Here is a 22,117-nt window from a genome sequence, read left to right as displayed (position 1 = left end):
CCTCCAACCCCCCCCCACCCCCCAGCCTTCTCCCAGGCGCAGAGTTCCGGCGGGAGACCCGGGAGGCTCCAGAGAGACAGGTGGCGCGACAGAGCGCCAGAACCGGCTCCCCTGCGGGTCGGGCACGGGAAGCCAGGCCCGGGGACCCTGGTGGCCGCCATGTCTGGGCGGGACTGGAGGAGTCCCGGAAGCCGCCCCGAAGCGGCCAGGAGCACCCCGGGCCGGCCGGGGCAAGGGGCGCTGGGCCCTTGGCCCGTGAGCCCTTGGCCGCGTGTCCCTTCCGTTGGGAGCAAGAGCAGGATCGGCCCCGGCGGGGCCGGGGTGGAGAGGGCAGGTGGGGGCTAGAAGCCCTGCACGAGACAGGCACGGCAGGGCTCGGCACGGGCACTGGGAGGGCTGCTGCCACGTGGCCTTGGGGGAGGAGGCGGGCCCCTGATGTCCCTGTGTCCCACCGAGAGGCTCAGGTGTGGGGCCCCGCCTACCCGGTGTCCAGGGGCCTCGAGAAGGTCTTGGGGGGGGGGGGGTGGGGGGTGAGGAACGTGCAGGTGACTCCCGCGGGGTGTGGGGAGGAACGGAGTCCAGAAGCCAGGGCGAGCCAAAGTAGAAGTGGCGGCAGCCCCCTCTTCCTTCGCTCCGCCGCTGCACCCCTCTCCCCCCCAACGACCCGCCACGGCCTCCCAAACCCAGGTCTGGGCCCAGGAAGCGGCCGCCCGACACACACACACACACACACACACACACACACACACACACACACACACGGGGCAGCTGCAGTGCGAACGCCCGGGGATAACACGGTCTCTGGCGGGGGCTGCGCACCACCGATCTCGATCTCGCACTCAAGTGTCTGTCCAAGTGTCTGTCTCGGGAGTGCTCTACTCCCCACCCCACCCCCCCGACCCCGCCAGGCATCTGCAATCTGCATTGACACGGGTCACTCTCTGGGCCACCTGGTTCCAACGTCCCATGAGACTGCTGAGGGCAATGGCAACGAGTGGCCTTTGTGTCTGCGTCCGGATGCCACGCTTGCTTCGCAGCCGGTCACCAAAGGACCAGGGTGGAGAGCCTGCCAAAAGGACCGGGCACCCGTGGACTGCGGCCCCTTCTGTCCCGCCCGGGGACTCCCCACTTCACTCCCACGCCTCTCCTCCAGAGGAAGCCTGGATGGCCAACGAGTTCCGCTTGATGGCAGTATTGCACCACGAATGTCCACGCGCCCTTCCCCCAGGTCCTCTCCCTCCGCCCTTTGCCGAGGAAAAAAGGCCGGGCCCTGTCCACCCCCCGGCTCCAACATGGCGGCTCTCAGGTCTCTGCCACCTGGGGGAGCACTCCGGCTCCTGAGGCTCCGGGGAGCGGAGCCTTGTCCCCTCTGGCTCCATGTAGCCCGCTTTCGGACCCAAAAGCAAACGCGAGGCCGGCGCATCGAGGCTCCCTGAGGTTCCCGGCGCTGGCCCTGGCCCTGACCCTGACCCTGACCCTTTCCGGGGCGCCACCGCGACCACTGGAGGCCTGCAGGAGGAGACCTCAGGAGACCCACTGGTCGTGGACCCAGCGCCCGGGCCACTCCTATCCAGCCAGTCGGTGCCCGACGGGGGCACACGCTCACCCGGGCATCCTCGGTCAGGACTCCCCGACAGGCCAGCCTGACGTGACCCTGAAGCCTCTAGCAGCCAGACGCCAAGGTCTGCGCCGGCCCCCGGGCAGGAGCCGTGCGGTCAACGCTGGCGTCCGCTTCCCGCGGCCAGAGGACGGACGGGTCCGAGGACCTGGCCCTTCACCCCCGGGGCACCCCCGCGATTCAGGCGCGGACGGTGGCACCCACGGGTCACTGGGGAGGGCGGCCTGGAGCCGCACCACAGACGCCAAAGCGGCCTCACGCTTGACCCAGGCTCCATCCCTGGACAGCTCCCACGGGAGCCAAGGCCAGGCATGGGCAGCACCCAGGTGTGCCCACGCTCTCCAGGACCCGTGCCTTTTCTGGCACGGCGGTCACAAGGCCAACGCACAGGGCCGGTGGTCTTCTCTCCCGTTCATCGGTCCATAACCTACGACCTACACCTGACCGCAGACCTCTCAAGGGCACCCTGACAACCCGCCTCTCGTGCCTGGGGCACATTCCAACCAGGAAGAACCAGACACACTCCCACCCTCCCTCGCTTGCTCACACACACACACACCCTCAACTCACACACACACCCTCAACTCACACCACAAGCGGGCTTGGAAACACTCTCAGGCAGACACACACACACACACACACACACACACACACACACACGCAGACTGACACGCCCACACCGTCCCGCAGTGAAAGTGGAGTTCGGCACAGCTGGACGTCATGCTTTTCGCCCTCAGGAGGTGGCCCACACACCCCGCAGCAAGAGCTTATAAAGGTGTACGGCGGACGTCTGTTTCTACCCCGGTCCGTGGGCCCAAGGGCATAAAGGGACTCCTGACAACCACACGGACCCAGGTCACTTGCTCTCCTCCGGCGAGACACTTGTCCATCCTCAACCCTCGGGGAACGTTTTCGCTTTCTGCCCTGCAGACGGGAGCTGCCTGTTCTCCCAAGTCTGTGGCCCAGCACCTCGTTCTTCCTAGGCCAGCCAGTGGATGTAAGATTCCATCCCACCTGTGGAAAGCAGCCAGCCTCCTCCCCCCTCCCCCCACCCCGCCATATTCGTCTCCACGTCCCCAGAGTCCTTCCGGTCCCTTCCCGGGTGTCAGTTCTACCAACCCTGGCCGAACGACACCCGGGTGGACACAGACCCTGCTCGCTGGGGAGACTCATGCCCCCGAGGGCGAGGGCGAGGGCTGGGGCCTGGGGCTGGTGGGAGGGGAGAAAGAACACGCACCAGAGGGGCTCTGTTCTTTGACCTTGGAGCCAAGCGTTCCCTCAAAGGGACGCGTCGTCCCCAAGACAGCCCGGCACTGGCACTGGCGAGTCCGTGGTGCGATCGCACCGTCCAGGCACGCGGGCACGGACACGGGCCCACGCGAAGGGACCGGCGGCGGCGGCGGCAGCGGCGGCGGGCGGTCCGGGAAGGCCACGAACGTCCACGGCCCCTCCCGAGGCGGCCTGTGCCCGCACATTCTCTCCTGGCGCCCGCACACGAACCCTCGGCCGGCATCAAGTCCAAAAGGGTCATTCCGGGCACTCTGGGCTGCCGGGACATCCAAGCAGGCTCCCGGACAGTTAGTTGCCCCTCCAGTCCGGCTGGAAACCCAGCATCTCCATTCTCCACCGGCTGCCACCCTCCCGAGGGATTTCGTTCTGACCACAAACAAAGGTCCCGAGGACCCTCAAAGCGCAAGCAGGAGCCACGCAAGGCCACGAAAGAGACAGAGACACGCAGAGAGAGACGGGGAGGGAGGAACGACCCGCACGGGGAAGGAAGGGTCCGGTCTCAAGAGACGCGAGCCGCCCCGATCGATCGTCGGGGACGGGGCTGCACCAAGGGAGGCTCACCCAGGTGCCCCCGAACCCGGGTGTTTGCTGTCAGGTCACCAAACAGAGGCCCCGGCACGGGCCCCCACGGCGCCCATCTCGGGAACCCTGACCGAGGGGGAGGGTGTGCGTGTGCACCCGGGACCGCTCCGCCCACAAGGACCTCATCCACCACAGTCGCCCCATCGAGGCCCACCTTTCCCCACTGGGTATCAACGGTAGCCCAGCGAAGCCCAGCGCAGCCCTGCTCCTCGGCCTCGGGGCCAGCGTGACCCGGTTCGCGTCCTCTGGGTAGGCACCCGAGAGCGCACGCAGGGCGCTCTGAGGTTCCGTGGACCCAACGTCCGCGGGTGCACCTGCTGGACCCGGGGCCCAAAGGACACCCGCCGGGACTCGGGCAAGGGGCGGGGGAACAAGGAGATCTCCAGGATGTCAACACCGTGTCCCTGGGGTTTGGCCAAAGAGGAGGTGAGGGGGCACAGCTTCTCGATCCCCACCCCCAAACTCCACCCCCACCCCCACCCCGCGCCCAAAGAGCCGTGCTGAGGTTGACTTGTGTGAGGAGAAGGGGACACAGGCTGCCTTCGGCCCTCGGTGCCTGTTGGCCAGAGTTGGGGGGTGCGGGGCGGGGGGCGAGGAGGTGGTGGGGAGGAGGGGGGAACGTGGACGTGGGACCCGGACGCGTGTGGATGCCTGGGGACTCCCGGGGCTGGATGCGGCTGCGTGTGGAGGGGAAGGCACGACCCACCCCGCACCTTCTTCCACACGTGGGCTATTGGCACGGCCGGGGTCTCCACGTAAGGGCGGGCACTGTGATCCACAGCGTGAGCCTCCTCCGCGGCCTAGGCAGACGGTTGCCTGAGTGGGCATCTGGGCCTAGGGGCCCGGGCCTTGCTGCCCAGGGGACCAGGCTCGGCTGCAGGGAGCCACCACACAAGCGGAGGTGTTGCCACAAAGTGGCCCAGACGAGGGCGCCGCCATGTTGGAGCCAGAGTGGACAGGGCCCGGCCTTTTTTCTTCTGCAAAGGGCGGAGGGAGAGGACCTGGGGGAAGGGCGCGTGGGCATTCGTGGTGCAACACTGCCATCAAGCGAAACTCGTTGGCCATCCCGTGAGCCCCGCGCTGTGGCTTCCCTGTGAGTGAAGTCCCAAGCGGGAGACGAGAGGGGTCCTCCCTCCAACCTCCCCCCCCCCCCCCAGCCTTCTCCCAGGCGCAGAGTTCCGGCGGGAGACCCGGGAGGCTCCAGAGAGACAGGTGGCGCGACAGAGCGCCAGAACCGGCTCCCCTGCGGGTCGGGCACGGGAAGCCAGGCCCGGGGACCCTGGTGGCCGCCATGTCTGGGCGGGACTGGAGGAGTCCCGGAAGCGCCCCGAAGCGGCCAGGAGCACCCCGGGCCGGCCGGGGCAAGGGGCGCTGGGCCCTTGGCCCGTGAGCCCTTGGCCGCGTGTCCCTTCCGTTGGGAGCAAGAGCAGGATCGGCCCCGGCGGGGCCGGGGTGGAGAGGGCAGGTGGGGGCTAGAAGCCCTGCACGAGACAGGCACGGCAGGGCACGGCACGGGCACTGGGAGGGCTGCTGCCACTTGGCCTTGGGGGAGGAGGCGGGCCCCTGATGTCCCTGTGTCCCACCGAGAGGCTCAGGTGTGGGGCCCCGCCTACCCGGTGTCCAGGGGCCTCGAGAAGGTCTTGGGGGGGGGGGTGGGGGGTGAGGAACGTGCAGGTGACTCCCGCGGGGTGTGGGGAGGAACGGAGTCCAGAAGCCAGGGCGAGCCAAAGTAGAAGTGGCGGCAGCCCCCTCTTCCTTCGCTCCGCCGCTGCACCCCTCTCCCCCCCAACGACCCGCCACGGCCTCCCAAACCCAGGTCTGGGCCCAGGAAGCGGCCGCCCGACACACACACACACACACACACACACACACACACACACACACACACACGGGGCAGCTGCAGTGCGAACGCCCGGGGATAACACGGTCTCTGGCGGGGGCTGCGCACCACCGATCTCGATCTCGCACTCAAGTGTCTGTCCAAGTGTCTGTCTCGGGAGTGCTCTACTCCCCACCCCACCCCCCCGACCCCGCCAGGCATCTGCAATCTGCATTGACACGGGTCACTCTCTGGGCCACCTGGTTCCAACGTCCCATGAGACTGCTGAGGGCAATGGCAACGAGTGGCCTTTGTGTCTGCGTCCGGATGCCACGCTTGCTTCGCAGCCGGTCACCAAAGGACCAGGGTGGAGAGCCTGCCAAAAGGACCGGGCACCCGTGGACTGCGGCCCCTTCTGTCCCGCCCGGGGACTCCCCACTTCACTCCCACGCCTCTCCTCCAGAGGAAGCCTGGATGGCCAACGAGTTCCGCTTGATGGCAGTATTGCACCACGAATGTCCACGCGCCCTTCCCCCAGGTCCTCTCCCTCCGCCCTTTGCCGAGGAAAAAAGGCCGGGCCCTGTCCACCCCCCGGCTCCAACATGGCGGCTCTCAGGTCTCTGCCACCTGGGGGAGCACTCCGGCTCCTGAGGCTCCGGGGAGCGGAGCCTTGTCCCCTCTGGCTCCATGTAGCCCGCTTTCGGACCCAAAAGCAAACGCGAGGCCGGCGCATCGAGGCTCCCTGAGGTTCCCGGCGCTGGCCCTGGCCCTGACCCTGACCCTGACCCTTTCCGGGGCGCCACCCGCGACCACTGGAGGCCTGCAGGAGGAGACCTCAGGAGACCCACTGGTCGTGGACCCAGCGCCCGGGCCACTCCTATCCAGCCAGTCGGTGCCCGACGGGGGCACACGCTCACCCGGGCATCCTCGGTCAGGACTCCCCGACAGGCCAGCCTGACGTGACCCCGAAGCCTCTAGCAGCCAGACGCCAAGGTCTGCGCCGGCCCCCGGGCAGGAGCCGTGCGGTCAACGCTGGCATCCGCCTTCCGTGGCTAGAGGACAGATTTGTCCCGAGGACCTGGTCCTTCACCTACAGGGTGCTCCTGGGATTTACGTGTGAATAATAGCACCTATGACTAATTGTGGATGGCAGGTGTGTATCTCATGTGATGCCTAATCATGTCATCCCTTCTGAAATTGATTTCTGACGGCTCTCATATTCATATCAGCATGTTAGTAGGCTAGGGAGGAGCTATCTGATATATACCTTATACTTGTTTTAGCTTTGGAAATGTACTTTGTTTTTATGGTATCAATCAGGAGTTTGGTGTGGACACATGCCAATGAACTTTAGTGGCCCCTTAGTGGTTGGTTGCTTTTAGAGAAGGCATCTGGGTGAGTTGATGCTTCAGAATTCCACGTTGGTGAAGGAGTTGACTCTCATTGACTAGAGACATTGGGAAGACACAGAGCACTTTGATGAGACCTCCATCTCTGCATTTTTGAGCACTGCCATTTATCATATGCTGCATCTTGAAAAGAAATGGCATGATCTAGTTTTCTTTCTACTCTACCTTTATTTTCTCTGAGCTTGCAATGAACTGTCTCTAACTGTAATTTTCATACTCTGTGTGCTGGCACCACTTTCGGTTATACTGAGATGTATATAGCAATACTTAATGAACTGCCAGGTCTGAGCAGGGGTCCTATAGACCCATGCTCTAGGAGAAATGCTTGTCCACGTCTGGGCATTCTACCTGTTTCCGTGGCAGTCTGAGTGTACAGAGGTACAGAGGTGTTTGCATGTCCACATGGCTTCATGTTGTATCGACTCCTCAAATCTCCATTCTTGAGACAACCCCTACTTTTTTTTAATTCCAACAAGACAGGAGTTGTGCACTCAATCACATCTAAGGTTCCCATTAGCTCCGTTTCCCCCAATGCAGGTAACAGGGAGCATATTCCTTCCCTGTCCCTAGGTTTTGTACAGAAAGTCATACTGGAGAAGGAGGAGTGTCATGGTCCAACACTTCTTTTAAGGGCAACAGGTGGCATCTTTCCTCCTCTCTGCAACCTAGAGCAAGAACTTGACTCAAACATTGAGCTGTGTCCAGGATTTACTATGAAAGGCTCATAGGGTTGTCAAACATGTCCTCTTGAAAGTGGGGTTCCCACAAAATTGTCCCCTTGCCTTTGCTGCTTGGACCCTGTCCTTGTCTCTGTTTGCTAAGGCAGAAACCTTGACCAGACTAGCATACAACCCAGCATAAGCATGATTCTACAAGGTCCCTTGGCCACCTGCAGAAGCCTTCAATTATTTTGAACCACAGTAGGAAGTGTCATCTTCATGACACTTTTTTTTGTTTAAAGGAACATGAGTAAGAAGAAAGAAAACATGTCTGGCTTCTGGCCATACCCTCATGCAACATTTCCACCCAGAAGAATGAAGTACACTTCCTCAAGATGCTATGCTTTTAAGTTTCTTGGTTTGTCAAAAGATAGAGTTAGGGCTCGTGGAGAGATCTACAGTTGACTGCCATGATATGCTCCCCCGAAGCCAACACCCCCCAGCACATGTAACCTCTTAATATTCCAGTAAGAGTTTGTTCCCAAGGCTTCCCTGAACTGGCAGAGGGCCACGGTGCAGTAAGCTAGACGCAAGAGAAATCAGGAGACAATGGGAAGAACATGTATGGAGAGATCCAATCAAATCAAAGATAGCAATAGGCATGAGGCACTTGGCTATCTTCAAAAGGTCTCCAGTGACCTCTCCGCCAATGGGGCTGGGACTGCTGCTCCCCGTAGGTGAAGTGGGGAGCCAAATACCAGACCATGTTTTGGTCTCTGGTAGTTGACTTCACAGGGACTGGAGCCCAAATCAGGTTCCAGCCCAATCCCTTTCCACTCTCTCAGTCCTGCAGGACATTGACCTTGAGTTCCTCATACAGGTTCCCTTAAGTCAAGTATTGAGATGATCTAGACGCTCATGCACGTATCACCTTTTTCCTGTCCCACGATCAGGATGTGACTTGAGAGCCTTGCCTACCATGGCTGAAACTCTGGTAAAGTACACAAATGGCTTGGTGTCAGGAACCTGCTTCGGGGGTCTCTCCTTGAGCCTTGTGGAAATAACACAACCACTGTGTTTTACCTAGATAAAATAAACTCTCTTGGAAAAGGAAAAGAAAGAGAACGAAGAGCACTCACTTACCCAGAACACCAGCACCGGCCTCTTCGTTTTTCCTCTCTCTCTCTTTCCTTACACTGTGTCTTCCTGCAACGATAGAGCTCTCTCAGTATGGGACCACCACAGTGGTGCTCCAGTTAACAGAGTGTTGTGTACATCCCACTCAAGCAATCTTGAGTATTTCTGGTTACTATTCATACCACCTCTGGGGTCAACCAAAACTGCTGAATACTGCAGGGTGTGTAAACCAACCTCACTCATCTTTCAAAAACTGCGCAGATTGTCATTCCAGGATGTCAGAAAGCAGCTCACAGAGAATGCATCAGGTGAATCGTGAAGTTACCTTCTAAAATCTCTTTTCTGAGGGAACCACAGCCATCACCTTGACGTTTATACTCATAGCTCTCCCCCCTTTGTTCTGGACCTGTGTGACTATGGGGGGATATTGATGGGCATACATTCATTTTCTAGGGATGTGGACATTTTCCCTAAGGATGTGGCAGGTTACGATATACCATCCTCTTTCCTCTGGGTGGACACTGACGTAAGAAAATGTATCCTGGGGGCACTTGGGTGGCTCAGTTAGTTAAGTGTCTGACTTCAGCTCAGGTCATGATCTCACAGTTTGTGGGTTTGAGCCCCGCGTCAGGCTCTGTGCTGACAGCTTGGGGCCTGGAGCCTGCAGCCTGCTTTGGATTCTGTATCTCCTCTTCTCTCTGCCCCTCCCCCACTTGTGCTCTGTCTCTGTCTCTCAAAAATAAATAAATGTTTAAAAAACTTAAAAAAAAAAAAAAAGAAAATGTATCATGGTCACACACACGCATACATGCACACACAGTTCAGTAAATATGACTCTGTATGCTGGTTGAAGAGGGAAGGAGAGAAGGGGAGAAACCCAGTGTCCAAAGAGATGGGACAAGTGAAATAACCTGTGCTCCAGCCCCTGGCAGAGGTGAGGACACCCTACACTGAGCAGCTATCAGAAAAGAAATGGAGAGGATCAAGCAGGCTAGGTCATTTACTCTGCACAGATGTGCCAAGGTCAAGATACCTATATGCTGGGAGAGCAGCCAAATGTTAAAGAGTGTGTATTACTACGTGGGACGTGTAGGGTCAGAGAGCAGAATACACGATGCCCTGTGTGTCCATTAGTTTTCATTTACATGCAATCACTGCAGCATACATGAGGAAACATTACATGTGGTTCCCACAGCAGATAGGGAGTTGGAAGGCAGAGAGAGAACCTAGGAGCGGTCATCATGCATCGCTAAGGGCTTTTCTTTGGGCAAAATTTCTATCCAATGTGGCATCTCCAAGGCAGTTTTAGGGAAAAATACAGACAGGAAATTTTATATATATGTATATACAGAAACACAAACATACTTGTGTGTCTATTATTAACGAAAAAGTGAATGCTGAATCAATGAGTAGGTGTTTTGAGGGTAGAATATAGAGGCATTCCCAAGGACGACTTCCCAGGAGGGGCTGCTGACAATGGCCCTCACCTAGGTCATCTGCCTATGTGGATGAAGTCACTGGGCTCTCCATCTGTCCTAGGGACCCCACCGCTCCCACCCTCAACCTGCACAACCCACCTGGGGCACTCAGTGGCAGAGTGACTGTGGCTCTTGGAGGTGAGCATGGGCAATTCACCTCCCTGTCCCCTCACCTAACACGGCCCCTGTCAGTTCCTCCTATTGTCATGATGGCCTACTCCTGGGCCTTTAAGCTGGATGAAGAAGCTGGATGAATACAGAAAGAGGCAATAACTCACGAAGTTAGGAAATCCAGGTTATGGTGACAGCTACTGCTATAGAATCAATGTCCTTGGAAAGGGAGGATTCTGCCCCAGAAGAACTATCCATATGAAAGTGTGCAGAGAAAACAGGGTCCCAGTCCCCAGGGCAGGCATACTTAAAACTCTTAAAGAGACACAAGGGTGAATCCATAAACGTATGTATTCCTTTAGGTGTTATTATAGGTACATTCCTACTGCCAACAAGAAGTCCAAATAGAAGAGACACCACCTCCCCCAACACCCCACTACAGTCAACCCTATTTGGGGGCTTAGTTCACTTTAGAGTCTTCAGCAACCTTTCCTGATCCTCAAAGGACAGAGAGAAACCTCACAGGCAAGCATGGATGGCATTTCTGGAGCAACAGTGCCATCAAGTGGATACTTTTTGAGCAAAGACTGTAATACCTTCCCGTCTTCTGCTGAGGAAGGCCTATGAGGGGAGGAAGGCCTATGAGGGGAGGAAGGGTGGGATTGGGGCACCCACAAGATCCCGGGTCAGACAGAGCACACCCCCGGAGTCGGTGGGGGAAACGATGCAGGGTGGATAGAGACAGACTCAACCATCAAGTAACACTGGGCTGCCAGGACGCAGGCCTCCCGAGGCTGTGGGGGCGCGGCCTCGGCAGCCACCATGTTAGGGAACAAGGAGCTGAAGCTCCAACTCCAGGGCAACTGGCCTGTGGATCCTTACCCTCGGTGCAGGAACTAGCTCAGTGAGATTCCTGTGGTCTCAGGGCCACAGGGGAACCCAGAACTGGAGGCCCCAGGCTCAGCTGCCACAGAAACAGGAAAGGGAAGGCAGCAGCCACCCTGGGGTGGAGGCAGCATCTTGCAGACAGGATGGAAAATCTCCAGATTTGGTACTAGACCTAGACAAGGAAGAGTAATGCAGATGCCCTGCTGGTTAGAGCTAGAGCTGTGTTTTGTTTGCTTTGGCTCCCTCTACAAAGAGAATCTGGGTTCCAGGCCCCAAAGTATCCCAGGAAGCCGTACTTGTCCCATATGACAGAGCATGTAGATACAGGATGGAACAGGACAGAGACAAGATAAGTATATTGAGATGGACATCATCCACCAGAGTAAGGGGATCCAGATCTGTTTTTTTCACTACTTGTTGGGAAGGTTGCAGCTCAGAAACACCCTATTCCTCAGCCTGTCTCCCGGTGTATGGGTGTATGGGTGTATGACCTGGGTCCTCTTGTTTGGGGACTCTTTTGGGATTTCCTATATGAGATCCATGTTCTGTAGGTGGCCAGAGGGGCACACTGAGACCACCTTGGTCTGGGGACCAATCAGACCATGTACGTCAGGATCTGGCCTTGGGGGCTCAGCAAAAAGTTCAACGCCATAAGCATAAAATGAAGGGACAGTGAGTGGGTTTCCACACCCTTCCACGAGGGGTGGAATCAACAAGTGTGGGTGGCAGGAGGGGTTGAGCCTGGAAATTTGCTTCCAGAACACCTCCCTCAGCAGGTAAAAGTTAGGCAAAGGGCATGAGCTACCCCAGAGGTTCTTCCAGAAGTAGGCTATCAGGACAGCTGAAGTCTAGAATGAACTGCTGTGTGCCCAGGAGTATGCACCTTGTTCCTGTCCCTGAGAAACATACTGATCTGTGATGAATAGGGAGGAGGGGTTTCTCTCAACTTAACAGCTGTGAGCTTTAAGTACCACCTTCAGACCTCTTCTTGATTCCCCAGCTTCAGGGGCAAGCATGGGGTTGAGACCTTAGAACGCCAAGAGTGAAAGGAAGCCAGGGCCATCCCTTCTCATCACTGAAGGAGTCTCACGGATTCTTGCGGAAGACGGGCAAGAGTGCCGAAGACTGCAAATTATGGGCCAGGGTGTCTGCCCTGCTCTAAGCCAAAAGGTGTGTTTGGAAGTCCGGGATCCTACAGACCCCAGTAGATGGCACCACAGTTGCCGATCAGATTCTTTAACTCAGGCAAAGGGCTCCTTCAACCTGGCTCCTTTTTCCTCATGTGGGCTGTTCCCTTCCAGACTCTGCTTGCTTGCCGCACTAGGCCTCAGACCCTTTGGCACGGAGTAGCCAGGCTCCGCATGTCGTCTCTGAGCCGGACAGAGGAACGTTGCCGTCCTGCCTCTAGGACTGCCAATGGCAGCAGTCCTCCAGTGCCCGCAGTGGTGTTGGACTGGGCTTTATTCTGGCCAAGAGAGGCTTTCAGGGCCCTGGTCCATCCAGGCCAAATGTGCTCTTGCTCCAAGGGGAAAGGGCACACGGCCGAACGCCTAAGCCTCCTGGGTGGGGCTCCTTCAGAGAGGGCCTCCTCCACTCCTGCCCGGACATGGCGGCCATTTGGGTGCCTGGCAGTCTCCCGGACCACGATCCTTATCACAGTGCCAGTCTCTGGAGCTTCCCTGACCCAATTCGGTCTTGGGTCACACTTACTCCCATGCCTAGTGGATCTCTTGACCTCCTAGGGACACTATCCTTGTCCCATACTTCACCCCCATCACTCCTCCCCAGGAAGTGAAGGTGTCTGGTCGGTGAGATTTGCAAAGTATCTCCTCTTGGTGGCAGTACTGCACCAGAAATGCCAAAGTGCCCTTCCACCCCAAGTCCTCTCCCTCCGCCCTTTCCTAAGGAAAAAAAGCCAGCCTCTGTTCAGCTTGGCTAACACAAGGTGGTTCACCATCTTGGCCACTTGAGAGCAAAGGGGCAAATGCCTCAAAATCTGGCGCTCCATCCTGCAAGGCCTGGTCTCTGTAGAATCTTCTTAGCCTGCCTTCATGACACAAAAGCAATGACTCCCCACCTAGACACCCTAGCAGGGGACCTGAAAGTATCTCTATTTCTTTAACACTTTGCGTTTGCCACCCCCGCGGAAAACATTCGGACCATGAGGCTTCTTATGGCTTGATACAAAGACAGTTGGTCCACAGGTACCAGCAAGAGGTCAAGTGAGGTAAACTCGCAATACAATAATCCTGTTAAGCTGGCTGATGTTACGTGACTGTTCACGGTTTTCAGATATGGATTATTATACTCATACATTGGTCAGAAATGGAACTACATGGTATTCTAAAGACACCTGTCCTTGTATCTGGCCTATATTCATTGTCTCAATGCTTCCCACGGGAAAGTTTTCAATGAAAAACAAGTATGATTTCTGTACACTTGCGAGAGTTCATGCATTTCACTCTGGAGCATTTCCTATGAAGGCACAAGCCTTTGGTCAGGTTTCTGAGCGATCGGCACGTGCTACATGATGAAGACTTTACCTACGTCAGGCACACCTCTAGAATTCACTCTCCATGACTATGGCAGACGCAGGGTGGAATAATCTCTGAAGGAACACACTGGCCAAGTAAAGGTATCTGAAGACAGCATAATCAGAAGGAAATGCATTCTGCTGGTGACTCCATGCCCCATTTTCCCAGCTGCTCCCACATTGTTCTGGCTGGGAATATCCAACCAATTCATGTTTTCTTTTGGTTTTTTGTTTTTTTTTTTTTTAATTTTTCTCTTGGTCTACACATTAACGTATTGCTCCAGAGGCCCGATGTGACTGAAAGCTGTTAGAAAAGCCTTTAAATCAACTGAGAAAATCAAGCAAAATTCTAAAGAGCCTCCACCACATGCCATAAGACCCCCAAAGAAAGGCAAGTCACAATCTTATGTTATCCTGTCCATCTTTGAAAGATTGTCCCATGCACACAGCAAACAACTGTTTGGGTGGAAGGTTAAAATGTCTGTTTCTTCCTCAGTCTGCGTTTGCAATGACATAGAGGTATACACATATCCACTTGGATATTTCTTTCTGGTTTCATATTGTAGGCGATTCATCAAACTTCAATCCTTCAAGGAACCTTTCTGCTTTTTCCCTCAAAAGAGGACACGCTTCTGCCAAGGATTCAGGCCCACGAGGACCACCATCTCATTCTTTCTATGGCAGGCAGTGTATATTCCCTCCCACGGCTGAGTAACAAGACATCCCACCATTCACCTCTGGAGGGTCCTTCTGGTCCCTTTCTACTTCTCACTTCTACAAATCCTGGGTGAAAGACACCCTCTTGGATACGCTCCTCTGCTCATTTGTGAATATAATCCTGCATTTTCAGAGAAGCAACAGAATGAATCAAAAATTCTCATGTACTTTCATTCAATTCTTGGATCAATACTGTCAAATGGTTTTCCAAGAGGCGGGTACCTAAACGCATCAGCCTAAATGTTCGTGGATGCTTGAATTTCAATCAGGCTTAGAAAAGCCCCCTTTCATGCCAAGCTTCTCCAATTTTCAAGCATTTCAACAATATATCTTACTTTAGTTCTTGTCAGCAAAATAAGGGCCTGTGTACAATCAAAGCACAAATAGGAACAGAAGACCCTAAAGAAGAAAAAGACTAGCATTCTGTATTCCATAGTTTAAAGGGAGTCGCTGTATATCATGTTTAACAAAGCCTTGAAAAGAAAAGGCAATACAGAATTTAGAGTTTTGTTTTATTTTGATCCTCTTAAATTCTGGTTTACAGGCTCTATAATACTCTAAACTTAGCCCATCTTGTTCGGTACACGAGAATGTCTATGCCCTTCCCAAATTCATCAAATTGAGATCTATATCATCTTCTGGAGTCACTGGATTATCTGTTGCCCACAAAAACTAACTTTCAAAATCTTTGGAATTTCAGCAAATGTGTTAACGGAGAAATGCAAGGGTTTCAGGACCCTCCAATGAGATGGGAACAGTGGGAACATTTGAATTCTGTTTGCAACACTGAACGTAAGAGAGAAAACAAAATATTTCAGAGAAATGGATTTGTAATTTTTTACCCACCCAGTGCCAGAAGATCCAACACTCAGAGGCATATGCTTCAAAACTTTTTCACCTTTCCTAGGGTTGATAAGAACCAATAAGGAAAATATTTATACCCTTCACTGCCACCTAGAGGGTTAACAAAATTCTTAACAATCAAGGGCTCTACCAATATTTTTTTCAGCCCAATTCCATGGACAAATATCCCATTACTAAACAGAATAAAGGGATTTATATTACCAATAATGAAAGATTATATGGCTAGGAATAATTGAACAAAAACAGGAAACACTTCACAGGAGGTAAACTTTAAAGGGTCAAGAAAGACAGGAAAACACACTTAAACAAGAGTAAACATGTATTATATTCTTGAATAATAAGACTCAACCTCGAGGTGCTGGGTGGCTCAGTTGGTTAAGAGTCCGACTCTTGACTTCTGCTCAGGTCCTGATCTCACGGTTTGTGATATGGAGCCCCACGTCAGGCTCTGCGCTGACAGTGCTGAGCCTGCTTGGGATTCTCTCTCTCTCTCTCTCTCTCTCAAAATAAATAAACATAAAAAATACTCAACCTCTTGAATATGTTAATTCATCATCAGTAAATTAATCAACCTATTCTAATCCCAAGAACAATCCAAAAGACTTTTGAAGGCTTTGTTGTTGTTTTCCATTATTCATAAGGTACAATAAAATAAATAGGCAGGAATATCAGGACAGTTTTGATAATGAATGGCCACGTGGTGGGATGACTAGATGTGCCATATATGGAGAACACAAAGACCAAGACTAGACCCCAAAATGGGCCACTTTCTTACATCCTACACAAAAATAAACTCGAAATGGTTCAAGACCTAAATGTAAGAACTGAAACCATAAAACTCCTAACCCACCCCCTCCGCCCCAAACATAGGCAGTAAACTCTTAAGACATCAGCCTGGGCAGTATTTTTCTGGATCTGTCTCCCAAGGCAAGGGAAACAAAAGCAAAAATAAACAATTGGGGCTATGGCAAACTAAAAAGCTTTTGCACAGCAAAGGAGATCATCATCAAAATGAAAAAGCAACTTACTGAATGGGAGAAGATACGTGCTAATCATATATCCAATAATGGGTTAATAACCCAAAATATATAAAGAACTCATACAACTCAGTAACAACAACAACAAAAAAATCCTATTAAAAAAATGGCCAGAGGACCCAAAGATATTTTTCCAAAGACATACAGATGGCCAAGAGACATATGACAAAGATGCTTGATATTTCCTAACATCAAGGAAATGCAAATCAAAACTACAATATCACCTCACACCAGTCAAAATGTCTAGTATCAAAAAGGTAAGAAATAACAAGTGTTGGCAAGGATGCGGAAAAAGGGGAACCCTCATGCACTACTGATGGGAATGCAAACTGGTACAGCCACTCTGGAAAACAACATGGAGGTTTCTCAAAAAAATTAAAAATGTAAATACCATAAGATCCAATAGTTCTACTACTGGGTATTTACCTGAAGAAAACAAAAACACTAATTCAGAAAGATATATGCACCCCTATGTTTACTGCAGTATTTACAATATCCAAGATATGGAAGCAACCCAAGTGTGTACTGATAGATCAATGGATAAAAATGTGGTGTGTACACACACACACACACACACACACACACACACACAATGGAATATTACTCAGCCATAAAAAAGAATGAAATCTTGCCATTCACAACAACATGGATGGGCTTAGAGGGTATTAGCTAAGTCAGGTAAGTCAGAGAAAGACAAATACCACGTGATTTCACTAACATGTGGAATCTAAAAAACAAAACAAAAAACAGCAGCATTTTCACAAATACAGATAACAAATGGGTGGTTGCCAGAGCGGAAGGAGGGGTGGGGCGGTGGGTGAAATAGGTGAAGGGCATTAACAAGTACAAGCTTACGGTTATAAGATAAATAAGTCATGGGGATGAAAAGTAAAGTATAGGGTATGTAGTCAGTAATATTGTAGTAACTTTGTATGGTGACAGAAGGTAACTATGCTTATTATGGTGAGCATCTCATAATGTATATAATTGAATCACTATGCTGCACACTTGCAACTAATTTAAGTTAGTTTATTTTCAGTAATCTCTACACCCAACGTGAAAGTCAAACTCACAACCCTGAGGTCAAGAGTCACATGCATGGGGTGCCTGGGTGGCTCAGTTGGTTAAGCGTCAGACTCTTGATTTCGGCTCAAGTCATGATCTCATGGTTCATGAGTTTGAGCCCCACATCTGGCTCTACGCTCAGAGCATGGAGCCTGCTTGGGATTCTCTCTCTCCACTCTACCCCTCCCCCGTTGCACGAGCAATCTCACTTTCTCTCTTGCTCTCAAGATAAATAAATCAACGTAAAAAAAATTGTAAAAAGGATTCACATGCTGTTCCAACTGAGCCAGCCAGGTGCCCCCCACCTGAAACTAACTTAATACTGTATGTCAATAACACTTCAATTAAAAAAAGGAGAACAGACCCAAGGACATACAAGAGTTTAGTATATAAAAGGTAGGCTCCCAAATCTGTGGACGTAAAGACAGATTTGGGGGTCGCCTGGGTGGCTCAGTTGGTTAAGCATCCAACTTAGGTTCAGGTCACGATCTCATGGTCTGTGAGTTTGAGCCCCCGCATCAAGCACAGAGCCAGCTGACAGCACAGAGCCAGCTTAGGATTGTCCCCCCCCCCACTCTCCTCCCCCATGCACACTCACCTTCTCTCTCTCAAAAATAAACAAACATTAACAAAAAAAGGACAGATTTGGGACAAAGGGGTACCCAGGTTCTTGGTTCCACATTTCACACAAGAAGCCAGAATAAACTCTATATAGATCCAAGAATTAAATATTCAGTGAACAGAATCATAAAACCCCTAAAAGCACGGGCTGATTCCTTAATAACCCTGCAGCAGGGAACGCCTTTCTACCTTTGATTCAAAATCCATCAAAGAAAACATGGATATATATGAACATGTAAAATTCACCATATTTAAAAAAAAAAAACAAACAAAACTCTTGCAAGCAAAGTCAGAAAAGCAATGATAAATAGGAAAAAATATTTTCAACTCACACTAGTCTTACTCAAATACAGGAGAAGCTTTAGGAATTATTTAAGGGGTGCCTGGATGGCTCAGTCGGTTAAGCGCCCGATTCTTCATTTCAGCTCAGGTTGTGATCTCACAGTCCATGGGTGCGAGCCCCACATCTGGCTCTGCAGTGATGGCGCGGGGCCTGCTTGGGATTCTCTCTCTCTCTCCATCTCTCTGCCCCTCCCTTGCTCATGCTCTCCCTCTCTCTCAAAAATAAACATTAACAAAGAAAATCATTTGAGTAACACCCAACAGTAAAAGATATCAACAGTCCACAGAGAAACACAAAAGTACCCTAAATATACAAAAAGGTTTCCCACCAACTAATAAGGAAAATCTAAACAAAAATTGCACTGTTATACAATTCCTTACACATCAAGGGTTTCTTAATCGTGACCTGCCCCTCTGAGGGACCCGTATTACCAGTTTATCGTACTAACTCTTTATGTATGGACCATTTCTTGCCCTGTGTTGAACCTGGCTCATCTGAAGTGGTTTCATTGCTATTTTCTTGCAAGGATTTGTCCCGCCCATGCAGACAGTCAAGTGCCATTTCACAGGTAGATGTTTTTACACAAAGAACGGAGCCAATCTCTTTGAAGACTTCAGATGGGAATAATCATACTGTAAACAGGGTACTAGTGAAAACCCCTAACGCTCACATTTCAATTGCCATCTCATGCCATCAGATCATCGCAGAACTTCTGTGAGCTGTTAAATTTTGGAAATAAGACCAAATGTCTGCCTCGGTATCAGTAACAAGAAACACAAGCACACCAGTAACGCGGTCATCTGGAAATATCTAGTGCTTTCTTTCTTTCTGGACTTTTTTTCCGTCTATATCAAGTTGGTTCGCTTCATACATATTTTTGTATTGGGGTATCCCCTGCTTCCCAAAAGTTTGAGTTCCACTACTTCACTTTTATAAAAGACCAACACTAGCATGGTAACGGTTTTTGTGAAAGCAAAAATCCTCGGATGTCCTTCAGTTAGCAAAAACAGGTACCACTACCGGTCTTTTTTTTTTTTAACGTTTATTTATTATTGAGAGATAGACACAGAGTGTGAGCAGGGGAGGGGTAGAGAGAGGGGGAAACACAGAATCCGAAGGAAGCTCCAGGCTCTGAGCTCTCAGCCCAGAGCCCAACGCGGGGCTCGAACTCACAAACTGCGAGATCATGACCCGAGCCAAAGTCGGTGGCTTAACCAACTGAGCCACTCAGGGCGCCCCACTACCAGTCTTTCTTAAAAGCGAAGTGGCCTAACACGAATGTTCAGTAAGTGCACTATACTCTTAGCTTTATGCCATTTCAGCTTAGGTTTCAGAGGAATGTTCTCTAATTTCTGACAACAGGGGAAACCTGTATTGCCACTAGCCTTCATTATCTTTGATCGCCTGAAACTACTTCTTTAAAAAGCTTGTTTCTTTCATTAGTAATCACCCTCCTTTCAGATCCTCGTATTCACAGAAAACTGTAAAAAGATGAAAACATAAAGCACCAGTAATCCCATCACTTGGGGAAAGCCCCCCAAAATTCGGGGGTTTGGTTAAAAGTATATGTGGAAATAGAATTATTTTAGGTCAAAAATCCATTACTAACATCTGTGCTGTTTGATAACCCATCAACTTTTTCAAAAAACTGTTCACTGAAAATCCTAACTTAAATTCCAGTTTGGTCTTTAAAAAGTTTTAAGAACTGAGATACGGTTAAAATTGGTCTGAAAGAGCCTCTTCAAAAATCCCACTCCTTCACAGTAAACACAATAGCCTGGCCCTTCCACCTGCATTTTTTTCATTCATGAATGGCCAGCAGGACGTGTGTATCTGGATAGGTCTGCGACAAACAAACATGCACGTTTGCATGCAGGTAAAGCAAACTTTTGTCTTTTGTTCGTTTCTATGACTACAATTATAGAACCTACATTTTCTTTTCAGATGTCGCCAGGGACTGAACAAGGTGTACATTTGTCATAAATAATCAAACATGGACAGAACGGATTTGTGGAGAGTAGGCACCCTTCTTTAAATGAGTGAAACACAGTAAGGCCAGTGCACAAATACCAAGCTCTTAAAAGTTTTTAATTTTTTTAATGTTTATTTATTTTTAAGAGAGAGACAGAACACGGGCCGGGGAAGGGCAGAGAGAGAGAGGGGGACACACAGAATCCGAAGCAGGCTCCAGGCTCAGAGCTGTCAGCACGGAGCCGGACAAGGCGCTCGAACTCACAAACCGTGAGATCATCGCCTGAGCTGAAGTCCGAGGCTTAACCGACTGAGCCATCCAGGCGCCCCTACAAAGCTCTTAAAAGTTTTAAACACACAGGAAGACAAGAGGCTGGATTCCTTCACTCAGGTCATTTCATCTCTTCAAATTTAGTCCCCGGCTAAGTTTCAAATCGCGAGGAGCACCAACGACTTGTGAAAATTAACCCTGGTCTCCCAAATCCCCTTAGTCCATTTAAAATAATGTGGATGACATATTATCTGCAACCTATTCTGTGAATCCGCTAGTTTCACTTAAATAAGCAATTTATAGGTCAGAACAGTTTCCTTAAGCCAGTCATTGGCATTGGGTTTCTTACAAGATTTTCAAGAAACTTTGTCCGAAATGAGTAGAGAATTGAGCCCAACACGGGCCAAGGACACCTATTCTTCCCTCAGTTACACGAAATGTCACTTTTCTGGCGATACATTCCGAGGAGCCCTCCATCCAAACCAACCGGGCAGAACCTCCTGCGGCCACGTAAGTGGGGAAGAAGGCGAGGGGCCAGAGTGGGGATTGGGGACAAGGATCCGCGCCCTCCCCACCCCCACCCCGCAGCCACAGGGAAACGCTCCCAGGCCCACCGACCAGGGAGGCCCGAGAAGGCGCTCCTGGGAGGCTCCCCCTACACGCGCCTGAGCACAGAACTTAGACGGCGGTACAATCCCGGAGCCCGCGCTCGCCCCGCCTCGGCCAGTCCCCTCCTGTCCCTCCAAGCCGGCCGGGCAGCAGCCACCGCTGGCCTACGTCGCACGCCGGGGACAGGCTGTCCACATTCTGCAGGACAGGGAAGGTCCTCGGGCCCGGAAGGGCCGCTCAAGCCCGGCCCCCCGCCCCCCCCGGTCCCCTCGCGCCCGAGAAGGGAAAGGAACGGCAAAGGAACGAAAGCCGAGGGACCCACCTGGCGGAGGCCGCGCGCCGGCGGGAAAAACAAAGTCGGCTCCGGTCCTCGCGCGGGGCCGCACGATAACGACTGCGCCCCCCGGCCCATCCCTGCCGTAAAGCTGCGCCCTCGAGGCCGTGGGTAGGCCACCCCTCGCAACGTCGGCGTCTCCTCCTATTCCCCGGAGCGTGCGCAGGCTGGAGGTACGGGGTCGCGGCGGGGGCGGGGGCGGGGGCGGGGGCGGGGGCGGGGGCGGGGGCGGGGGCGGGGGCGGGGGCGGGGGCTGAGAATCCGGGTTCCTCGGTGTCGGCCCCGCCCAAGGGAGGGGTGGGACATTCCCAGGTGCTAGAAGGGGCGGGAAGAGGTGGGCGTGGGAAGATGAGAGCGTAAAGCGGTCGGTTTGCTCGGGAAAATCAATTTGTCCGCCGCCGGCAAGAGGGCACGTGGTGAAGGTGCTCAAACAATAAAACCGAAAATGTTCCGTTCCGCAGTAGCAGAACTATTTAGGGGGAAAGAAGTTTCAATACGTACACTTTCAGACGAGGTTACACGTTTGCATCATTCATACGCCTGAGGTAATGGAAACTTTAATTGCTCCCTCCCCGGGTGAGAGTCGGGATCGGAAGAGCAGGCGCTCTTTGCGCCCCATCACCTCCCGCTCTTTGCCCAGGACCTGCTAGGGAGCCAGCGTCCCTGTGTGGCCTTTCCGGGGCTGCTGCAGGTGGTGTCCACACCGCCTAGTGATGTGCCGGGTCCGAAAGAATCACAGCGACTGGAACGCTTCTCCTGTC

The 22,117-nt window shown here is 52.5% G+C and overlaps 1 long non-coding RNA gene across 1 annotated transcript in view; it reads right to left on the bottom strand.

Annotated features, from left to right (window-relative positions):
- The window catches only part of LOC109250797 (uncharacterized), a 91,077-nt gene extending 69,529 nt beyond the window's left edge, over positions 1-21,548 (bottom strand). Inside the window, exons 1-2 of the long non-coding RNA XR_008418422.1 lie at positions 21,345-21,548; positions 8,521-8,583 (exon numbers count right to left, since the gene is read on the bottom strand). This is a non-coding gene — a long non-coding RNA (uncharacterized LOC109250797). The remainder of the gene's footprint in view (positions 1-8,520; positions 8,584-21,344) is intronic.
- Between the last annotated feature and the right edge of the window lie 569 nt (positions 21,549-22,117).

Source organism: Panthera pardus, unplaced genomic scaffold, assembly GCF_024362965.1.
Source record: "Panthera pardus isolate Hobbes unplaced genomic scaffold, ASM2436296v1 HiC_scaffold_27, whole genome shotgun sequence".
In the NCBI taxonomy this organism is placed as follows: domain Eukaryota; kingdom Metazoa; phylum Chordata; class Mammalia; order Carnivora; family Felidae; genus Panthera; species Panthera pardus.
This window is presented reverse-complemented; position numbering and strand designations above follow the sequence as displayed.